Source organism: Passer domesticus, chromosome 14 (assembly GCF_036417665.1).
Source record: "Passer domesticus isolate bPasDom1 chromosome 14, bPasDom1.hap1, whole genome shotgun sequence".
Taxonomy (NCBI): Eukaryota; Metazoa; Chordata; class Aves; order Passeriformes; family Passeridae; genus Passer; species Passer domesticus.
Window position 1 is genome coordinate 16,079,538 of NC_087487.1, and position 11,252 is coordinate 16,090,789.

The following is an 11,252-nucleotide window of genomic DNA, read 5'->3' on the forward strand; positions in this document are numbered from 1 at the left end:
TATGATATGGGCTGCCATTTCAATTGAGACCAGGTTAATCTCTCAATTTGTGGAAAAGAAAAACTAAAAAAAAAAAAAAAGGGAAAAAAAAAGAAAAAACAGGCAGGGAGAGAAAGCAGTCTTCACTCCACAGTGCTACATATGGGAGAAATAACAATATCCCTATTTACATAATCTGTCTTTAACCCTTTCCTAATAGAGACTTAATTTCCTAAGAGTCACAAACTGCAGATTTAATTTTCCTGCCCCCCAAAATGAAATATCAAACCTTTGTTGACTGCTTCCCATTGGTGCTGCCATCGTTTGTGGCTGACATCCAATGCTGCTGAGGCTTACCCAGGGGGGACCTCTGGTTGCTGCTGGAGGATCAGAACTGGATGTAAAGACATATGGATGTCTCTGGTTTTCTGTCACTAATCTGTCTCTAACACTGGATAAGTAATTTAAAATTTGTCCTATCATTTACAGGCATGAAATATGGCAAATCAAACCAAGCTCTTTTACTAATGCTCTCAACTACCATTGTGCTGTTTTAAAGTGAAAAATAGTCCTGTTTTGTGTGGCAGTAGTGTGTGGAGACAACGTGGGGCTTGCTCTCAGAGATGGTTTTCTTGTGTAAGAGATGGAAGCAGTGAGGGGAGTCCAGACTCCTCCAAGGTCACCCTCCAGCCTCCCTCCCTGGGACCCAGCTCGAGGCAGGACTTCCAGCAGGTCCCTGCAGACTTGGACAAAAACTGAAATGGAATCTCTTTAAGATTATAATTTATGAAATAATATCCTGGAGATAGTGCATTTTACTGCTTGGAGGTTATGATGTGTCAGCCAGTGTGTGTACACAGCCCATGGGGCTGATGTTTGACTTCTCCTGACTGCTGTCCTCTGCAGCAGCCCTCTGGAGTCAGGGGAGATTGCTCCTTCCTCCAGAGCATCTGAGCATCATCACAGGAGATGAGGTGGGGGAAAAGGGGCCCTGGAGCAAGGGCTGAGGCCACGGTGGTGCTGAGGCTGGGGAGTGGGCAGGGCTCTGTAGGGAATGCCCAGTGCATCCAAAGGAGCCAGGGGACTGTGCGCAGCCTGCCAACATTTAGAAAGTCACTGAGCTGCTGATCCAAGAGCAAGCCTGAGGGAAAGGACCCACTTGGTTAGAACACAAGAGAATTTTTTTCAGTTTTTCACTCTGTTTTCTGTGTTCTTTAATTTTTCTGAGTTTGTTGGTCATTGGTCTTGTGCCTTGTTTATGTAAAACTCTCCCTGGCATTTAAAAAGATAGCACTGGGTTCTTTTTTTTTTTTTTTAAGAAAAAGATGCAGCAGAGTCATCTCAAAGCCCTGCTCACTCAGCATCACAAGTACTAAGACTGATTAAAAACTGGTGCTTTATTTTCCAGGTATCCCAATAATTTAAATGAGTTAAAATAGCTGAATGAAGCTGAACGAGGGCTGAGGGAAAATAGGAAGGAAGTGGCAAGACAAAAAAAAAATGTCCCTAAAAACCCAGGTGAGCAGAATAGCCACTATGCAGTCTCTTTTCACTGAGTTAATATCCTCTACCATCCTCAAAAGGTTGATGCAACTGTAGTAGCTGTATTTACTATTTTCTCTCAGATGATCACAGCTCAGGTTTTTATGACTTCACATTGTGACATTTCATTGCAAGTTCATGACTTAATCACACTTAACTATTTAAACAAAACATAATTTCCATGTGGATCCAGATTACACTAATTTTGTTTAAAAGTCTTAAAAAAGGAAGGACTATGAAAATTAGTTCCTAGAAGATACCTGGATGGGGTTAGTTTTCTTTTATTAGTGTAATCATAGTGCTTATATTTTAAAGGCTATGCCTTTTAAGAAAATCCTGTTGGTATTATAAAGTATAAATTATTGCAGATAAGGAACTTTATTAATAAACTTGTAAAGTTATTTGCATTTTCTAACTGCAATGATAAATATTTTTTTTAATGGATGGGCTTCTGTTAAAAGTGGAGATGGGCAGGATTTGCTTAAAATATTAATGGTGACAAACATCTCTGCATGAAAGTTTTTGGTAAACAGTCTTCAGCATCTTCATTTTGTCTGAGACTATGTTAGAACCTTAAAATCTATATATCCGTAGAAAAGTTCTCATTTCTTTTTCCTGCCATATTAATTTTTTCATGCCAGTAAATACTGAAGTTCAAAGGACTTGAAAGCACCTGTTTGTTTCCGTTTATTTTTCAGTCTTAGATTAATTAATTAAAAATATATTTCTGAAACTGTAAGGCCAAAATTGTAAAACATTGCTTAAAACCAAAATCCTCTCCTTAGGCTCCTGTGTAGTCATTTTTCAGAGCTATTCAGCCTGTGTCTTAGATATTCCTTCTGCAGTAAATATTCTTCCCTTCTCAATGGGCTCAGTAGCTCAGTTCTTTACTGAACTGACAGAGCTAACTTCATCTTTGCCAGATTTATGCAGCTTTCTTGAGGAAAGACTGTACTCATATCCACTGAGCTCTGCGTGGTCTGTGGCTACATCCCCTCCTGTAGCCATTGTGTCTGCTCCTCAGTGCTTTAAATTCAACACTTTCAGATTATAATGAAAAACTTCCTGATGCAGAGTTTGAATTTTCATTGCCTGTGTTATCAGCAGGGAACATCAGGGAGTTCTAGTGCCTGAATGAGTTCTATGAGTTACCTGTAATGTAAAAAAACCTCAGCAGTAGCAGGGATATCACATCCTAATTAACCATGATATTCTTGCGCAGATAAAAATAAATCTATAACCCACTTCTTTTCCAGCTTGCAAACTCTTGCAGCAAGAAGATGTGGTCCCAGTCCTGGATATGGAAATACTTGGCTGGTTTCCTTTATCCTTGTAATCTGAGGAGTTGCTTTTGGATCTCTATTATAAATTAATGTGCAGAGAGTCATTAGAAAACATTTCTTTTGTTTTGTTGGCAAATAGTTGCCAGCACACTCCAAATCATATTTTATTCACACTGCACTTCACAGCAGTGCAGCCAGGTGTTAAATAATAATAGAGTTACATCAAATGGCTGGATGATTCCACTGGGAGGAGCATCCAAAAGTTCCAGATACTTATCTGGAACCCTCCCAAAGAATGTTGGTCTGGAAACTGAGCTTAACAAAGATAATTTTAAAAGCTGCTTTCTAAAGCAATCACTTTTTTGTGACTTGTAAAGTAACTTTATGTATAGAGGTTTGAGTACCTGAAAATAATTACATAATCTTTAATCAAAGATTTATGGATTATGCTTTAATCAAAGCAAAGGATTCAGGAATTGCTGACTTTTAATGTAAAGTTGCTTTGTGTTTCCTGTTCCTATTAGAATCAGAAGTACTGAGGGGAAAATAGTAAAAAAACCCTTTAAAAATATATATCAGAAACTAGGAAAAGTAATGTTATTTCTTTTAAACAGTTTATTAAATTTGTTCTAACATTAATAAATATTTTTTTTTTAATCCGAACTCCTCATGTATGCACATACATGATTTGAAAGGAGAGCAAACTGAAAGAAGAGAATGCACCAAATTTTGGTAAGCACAGTGCTTTACTGACAGCAACAAACAGGCTTTTATCCATTATTTCTGTACTTATGAGACTTGTGCTGCTTTCAAAGACAAAAGTTCTGGCTTTTCTGAGCTTGGGATAATTAAGGTTCAGTTAGTAGAACACCCCAGATGAATCCTTGCTTTTGAAATCCATCTAAATTTTCCAGAAGGTGAGTGCAGAACAGAACCAAGATTTACTGAGTATGGGCTTGGAGGTCTCCAGTCTGAATTTTCCTGTCATGAAGTTTTGTTCATGAGCAATGGGCTACCATGTACAAATCCTCAGCCTATGGCTTTTAGGGGGCATTTTTTCTGATGAGAGATTTTAGTCTAAAACACCGTGTTTATACAAGTAATATCTTTGATTATGCTCCCAGAATAAATGACATATTTCTCATTTCCCTCTGGGAGAGATGATTATTGTAGTGGTGAAAACAGGGTGATTGTTCCTGCTCCCCCCTCCCCACGTTTTCTCTTTGGACTTCATGTAAAAATAAGATACCATTGGTGCTGTGTACAAGTGTGAGACCACCAGCTAATTTTGCATAGCCCACTGAACAGTTAGATGGGAATTGCTCTTCAGGGTGTTCTCTTTGACAATAAACAGAAGCCTCAAGTCTGTGTTTGGCTGCAGTTCAAAAAAATTACTAAGGAATCGTACACACTTATGTATATGAATACAAGCAATTGCACATTCCCATACAGTAAGCTTTGCAACCACAGTTATTAACATTTTTAAATGAGTAAATGCAAATAAAATGACTGAGTAATACATGTTATGTTAAGATCAGCTATATGAAAAGCAAAAGGATTAAAAGTTAATTTCATCCTTTTTAATTCAAGGGACATATAAATGGCATTCTGGGTAGAGTCAACTCCTCTTTTATCAGTCCTTTGATGCTGCTTTCTCACTGATTCAGTTGTTCAAATGCTACCTACATAATAAAATCCTGAGTTAATTTACTAAGATTTTACACCAGTGCAAATGAAAGAAGGGAAAGTGCTAAACAAGGCAATTAGCACTCTGTTTAGTGCACTCCCAAAATAAATGTAGGCAATTTACAATTTGGCAAATGGTACTCTATCCAGATCCAAGTCATTTCAGCCTAAGGGGCTGGGGAAGTTCATTAGGGGTGAAGGGAAGGGTCTTTGTTTTGCTTTGCTTTTTAACTGTATGGATATATATATACACACATACAAATACACACGTTGCTGTTGAGGTCCCCCCCTTTCACCATGCAGCAACAGATGTGACCCCTCCTGGGGTTATGAGGATTTCTGGTGGAAAAATGTCAAGCTCTGTGCTCACACTGTCCACATAAATGACCTCATTTATGGTGATAATGCTCTTTCCAAAGTGAGGGAGTCCAAAATTGGCAACTCGCTGATAACCTCCTTTGTGGCTTTCTTGCCATGATGGTTTTTTGTGTACTTACATGTTTATTATCACTGGAGCTGCTCAGATCAGATCTGTGAACCTGGGAATGTCCTGAGTGAAATGATAAGATAAAGCACTCTGCAACTACAACTGACTCTCCTTTTAATTGACAGGAAGGCTGCACTATGACTTCCATGTTTATTCTTGTAAGCTCCTTATTAATGCAAAAATAATAGCTGTTATTAATGCAGGATCACAGCCAGCATTAATATTTAAGATGTAAGAATGAAGGAGGTTAAATACGTGTTTATATTAGTTTTAAACAAAGAGCTTTGCAAAACAGTTAAGGCAAGTAATGATGACCAAATTCACAGTGAGTGTGTGCAGTGTGAAATACCTGCCACGTTCTGGGGTTTAAATACATATTCTTAGTGGGACAAAGGTCTTTGATGAGTCTCCTGCCTTGTCATGCCATTGTCTCTCTGAATTGCTACTGTGCCTTGTGAAAGAGAATAGGGATGAAGATCCTAAGCAAAACATGTAATATGCTATGATATTAGCACTGATTTTTTTTTTGTTTATTCAGTGTGCAGAGCTCTTTTCTATGATAGATCATAAGGTAAAAGCATTCTTTTGTGCCCTCTAGCTGCTGGTTGCACAAATGAAAGAAAGAGGGAGAAAACAACCCTGTGATTATTAAATTCTCCTCATCTTTAGGGTTAAGTACCCTGGCTAATAAAGATCTCTCATGAGGATAAAGTTTCTTTCTTGCCAATGTCACATCCGTTTAAGTAAAAATCATCTGGATGCTTTCAGGGATTCAAGCTGTTACCTTTACATAAAGCATCTACACCAATTCTTTGTATTGTTTTTATCCTCTGAGAAAGCCTGACATTGCATTTCTTGGTTAAGCGAACCTCCCACTGAGGGCAGGCTGTGGGATTGGGCCCTTTTGTGCTATAGAAACCTGTTTCACAAGAAGGAAAAGAATTGTTTATGTGTTCTTGGAAAAATTTAATATCATTAAAAACACTATTTCAGACAGTGACAATTCAGCCTGATCTTGTACAGGGCAGTAATTATGACCTTTGATTTCAGACTTGTTTTTGTTAGCCCCATGTTTGCTGCTGATTTTTGCACCCTCATATCCCAAACTATTTTGTTCTGTTTGGCAGGTTGTTATAATAATTCATTTGTTAAGACAAACAGCTAAAGTTTCTGCACTGTTACAGCTTATAAAATATTGCTGTATTTTTTTTAAATTGTTCTCTAAACAGCCTCATCACCCAAGATGTATATGCCGAAGGTGTTTGAAATATATTACTGGCCAAAACACCTCTGATCTTTTCTCTGAATTCCATTTGGGTGTGTGCAAATTTAGGTTTCTGCAGGCTAACTTCACAGCAAAAATGATCTACTTTCAACAGCAGTAAGAACTTGATAACTTGTTAAGCCCTGGCATGGATCACCAAGGGAGGAGTCAAGTCTGTGCTGCTGCAGGTTCTCACTGAGAGGTCAGACAAATGTGTCAGGAGGAGCTCAGGTGTCTGCTCCTGCCTTGAGGCAGGTGTGCAGTTTGGGTGAGCTTTCAGCATCCTTCTCAGCTGGGTGCTTTTATGATTCAGAGCTGCTGCACTTTGTGTGTGAGCGCCTGGGCTGCGGTGCCCTGGGTGGAACTGCTCCTTCCCTGGAGGCAGTCAGTGGCACTGATGCCCATCCCCTCCCACTCCAGGGAAGAGGAGGAGGTTGATCAGCCTCCAGGCAGTCTGACAGCAGGCTGTCCTCTTAAGCCACGAGTTTAGTGTCCCTTTTCACCCCTGCTCATGATCTGTTTAGGCGGGCATTTTCCTCCTCAGAGCTGAACCTCACATAATGCGGAGTGAAGCTGAACTGAACATAATGCAACAACACTGAGAACACATCTGAATCTCATTCACATCTCAGGAAATAGAGGGGGAAAGCCCTTTCTCTTGGCATCAAATATTAGATGTTATTTTTTTTACATCCTTGCTATTTCATCAAAGGTAGGATTGCACAGGAATACCTGTGACTTCTCTTTGTCCCTGTGGTACATATGCATTTTTTTTGTTCCTTCCTACAGACTAAATAAAACTAGCAAAGAACCATGCAAGATAAAAAAGAGGAGCTTAACTTCTGAAGAAACTGTTTTGCTCTGCTTCAGATTTTTCTAATATTTTCAGTTCTTTGTTTTGAATCCATTTTTTCACTGTTAGGGGAAGAAGAAATATACCCCAGCCAGCCTTGTGTTCCAACTTCTTTACCTTTGTCTGCCTAACTCAGCTGGTATTTAATTGGTCAGCAATAGGAGGGAAGTCTCCTTTGAGGTAATGAATATTGACTGTTTATGTTGAAATGTCACTGTGAAAAGAAAGCCCAGCACCAAAGAGGCGGAACTCAGTGTGAGAGTTTCAGACACAAAGGAGACACCAGCAAAGCACAGGCATTGAAAAGCAAAGCAGCTGAAATTCAAAGAAAAGATGAAACAGAAATGGGCTACATGTGTGGGAATTTTAAGCTGTCAGTTGACAGGTGAAAAAGTCATTATTCCACCTGTTAGAACTAAGTGTAATTGCTTGTTTTTCCTAAAATAACACAGAGGCCATGACTCATAATTTTTTTAATTGAAAATTTGTTTAAACTTATTTGCAAATACTTCACTTTTTCTTTTGAGGTAAGTGGATTAAACTCATTAGCCAATTTTTCTACCTCGGACATGTGAGAAGGAAAGTTCCACATTTTCACTGTTGTATCAGGAATTAGATAATCAAATCTTGCATTCAGCCAGTTGCTTTTTGTCGTGAAGCAATTTGAATGGCAACTTTGGGGTTGGACATGCAAGTTTATCATCCATTCTATAGCACTCATTGATCTGGAATGAATAAAGGCTGTTCTCCAGCATCAACCCACTGCATGATGTATGGCCTGGAAGTTTTTGCTGCTGCATAAAAGCTGTTCTTTGTTCCCAGTTGCGTAATAAGGAATTGTATGAGGTTCTGATATATTTTAAGCCGTTTCTTATCTCGATGGCATGGCCATGCCAGCAGATTTCTGGGCTCCATAATTCAGTTTTGATTGTTGAACTGTTCTCTCTCCTCCTTCATACTCTTTTGTAGTGACCTTTAGAGAACTCTGCTGAATAGTTTTTGCAAAGTTGACCCACTGCTATGCAGTGTAACCTCCAGTTGTTCCATTTTGTTCATCTGAGTCATTTAGTATTAAGCTTTGATACACAATGAATTTTTTATTTTTAATGTAAACACTGACTTCATTGTTTTGGGTAAAATTTACTATGATATAGTTTAATTTATGTACATTCTTCTGGCTAAGGATCTTCATGGATATCAGTCAGGGGCTGAGCTCACCACATTTAGTCATTAGATATTGTTTCTACAAACAAGAAGTCTTCTTTTTACATCCCTTCTTGTTTGATTTTTTTATTTCATAGTAGGAAATTCCATTAAACATATTCGGGAAAACAAGAGTAAATAAGAAAAATCCCTTCTAAGTCCATCTTAAACAAAATATATTGCAAACACTTTGCTCAAAAAATCTAGATAATTTCAAATATACCTTCATATTGAAACCAATATTTTTTATTCTAAGTAGACAAGAAGATTAAATGCATGGTGCAAATATTCCTCAAAAATTGGAGCCTTTATTTTCAAATCTCCATTTTAGCTTTGGCACTTAAAATATTCATGTGGTGTTTTTAAAATGTTCCCTGAATCAGACAAGTGTTTGAATCCAGTAGGCTTTTGTTTTTTATTTTCTCTTGGTGAATCACTGAACAATTTCTGCTTTAGCTTCAATCTGGGCCCATTCACACAATGTGTCCATCTGAAATATCCTGCAATCCTGCAAACAGTAGGATCCTTTAAATAGAAAAGTATCACCAGGATCTGGACTGTAAACAAAGCATTAAATGAATTAAACATGTAGGAAATATCTGCAAAGAAGGGAGCTAAATTTTGCTACTGCTACCATTTCTCTACAGTCAGCAAAGGCTTTGAAAGTTAATGCTTTCTACAGCCAGTCAGAATTCCCAGTGGGAGGGCTGTGATCTCCCACAAAAGTTGGGATGAGCAGGCAGTGTGGGGAGGCAAAGTCAGCAAAGGTGATCTCTGTTTCTTTGGTTCTCCCCTGTGATTTCAGTTTTGGGGTTTTTTCTCCAGAAGTTTCCAATGTCTTTAGGGAACTTTCTGTATGTCCAAAGGACAAGCTGCTTTCCTTGTGTACAGAAGAATGGCCCAGACATTGCCTGAACCTCCTAAATTGCTTTCTTGTGCATTAAAGAAATACATATGTACATACAAGCTATCTAGAAATTAATGTATTTTTACCATCTGAAACCAGCTGAAGTTAAATATACAAATTAAATTTTGCATTAATTCTCTAACTTGGAGAAATGAATGGGCTACACCAGCATCCAACGTCTCCTTTTGCTGTTTATTCATTCTCTTTAAAAAAAACCCCAGGTATGTATTCTTACATCTTTATTGCCTTCTTAAAAAAAATAATTAAACTTTTCATGATGAAGGTCCTCAAAATGCTGATCTCTCCAGCAAAAGATTATTTCATACCTCTGTATTGTTTCAAAATACTTAGATTTAGACTTACATTACTTTGTTTTGATTTTGTATGTCTACACAAATGGCAGATAACATCTTTAGTCACAATTCTGTGTTATGCTTGAACTCTAACCTGTGACATTCACCTAGCTCGATCTAACAAGCTTTGTGCTCCCTGTCCAGATGAAGAGTGATACTTCTTCATTAGCAAGATCAGTTTCACCTTTAAAAACCCTTTGCTTCCCGTTTGCATTAAGCCAGATTGAGATGTCTTGGGTCATGATGACATTTCAGGAGTATTCAGAAGCAAAAGAGGAAGTCATTACATCTGCAGTTCACCTGCAAAGAAGATGTCATTAAAAGAGGAAGCAAAATGAACCCCTGTCAACTTGTTAGGGCCCAAAAGGTAATTCTGCCATCATATATGGAGCAGGGTAGGATACAGAATCCTATTATTGCTGACACCAGATAACTTGCTGGTGTAAAAGGTTCTCTTTTCCAGAAAAGTTCAGGTGATACTAAATTTATTAATGTGTCAGTTTGGGGAGATGTGATGTCATTTCTGTTGTCTGCAGGGATGAAAACTGGAGTGTCCTTGCTCCTGTCAACACACTCTCATCTTAATTTCTTCCACTGTGCACCTCGTTGCCATCTGTGAGGGGAGAGCAAGGGATGAAGGTGAAGTGTCAGGGGAGATGCCTTTTAAAAACAACTACCACTATTTGACATTTATCATTTTAACCTGCCTTTTTCCAAAACACAAATTTATTACACCAACATTTCTGGTGAATGCTTGGCCTGATCCTGCCAGGATCCTGTTCCTATGAATTGAATCATTACCTGATATTGTAGCTTTAAAGAATCAGGATTTTGTTCTTCTCTAATAATTACCAATTCAGAAAAGATAAATGTTACTCTGTTTCCTACTTGATGTGAAATCTAGCAACTGCATTACACCCACTGTAACTGAAAAGACAGTTGATTTTCAGACTGTAAAGGTACCTGATACAGTTCTGCAGAATCAGTAATGTTACTTATTTTGAGTGGGTAAAAGTCTGAATCGTGTCCATTATTTCAAATAATGTGGCTTTGGTTTTTTTAAACTAAAACTGGCATCTTCTTGAAAGATCCTGGTTGTAGAAATACAGCCAAATATTTCTTTTTAAGAAATAGGTGAATCACCTTTCAGCAGTGTTGCATAGGAATACTTTCATCCCAAACATTTTCTCTAACTTCTCTATCTGGAGCTGAAGAAATTAAGCTGAACCCTTTTAATGAAGATGATATTACTAGAAGGGAACATTTTCCAGGTGAAAAAACATTTTATCTTGGCCTCAGAATGCAATCTAGAGTTTTTGTAGGAACATTGTAGTAACAGGAAATATTTTCTTCCAGCTCCAAGGCGTCACATGCTGATTCTGTGCAATACATTTCAAGATGGGTATTATAACAACTCGTCTGATACTGATCTTAATGGATTTTTGAACTGCTAATATTTCAGATTTGAACTGCTTGTACTTCAATTGATGATCTGAGCATTCCACAAATACCAGAACTAGCATGTTTACTGCCCTGCTGTTGATTGATATCTCCTAATGAAAAAAGCACCTGCAAAAGTGATAAAGGAAAGTTACTAATTGGTTTAACTTAGGCCAGCCACTTCATATTTTATAAATGAGGAAACTTTTAAGGAATTGCTGCTGGAAGCCATCTGCTAACTAAATAAAAATGAAT

General features: G+C 37.9%; 1 long non-coding RNA gene across 1 annotated transcript in view; it reads left to right on the top strand.

The window, feature by feature from the left end:
• Positions 1 to 1,491, top strand: part of LOC135280989 (uncharacterized) — a 96,289-nt gene extending 94,798 nt beyond the window's left edge. Inside the window, exon 9 of the long non-coding RNA XR_010347787.1 lies at positions 1,388 to 1,491. This is a non-coding gene — a long non-coding RNA (uncharacterized LOC135280989). The remainder of the gene's footprint in view (positions 1 to 1,387) is intronic.
• Positions 1,492 to 11,252: the final 9,761 nt, after the last annotated feature.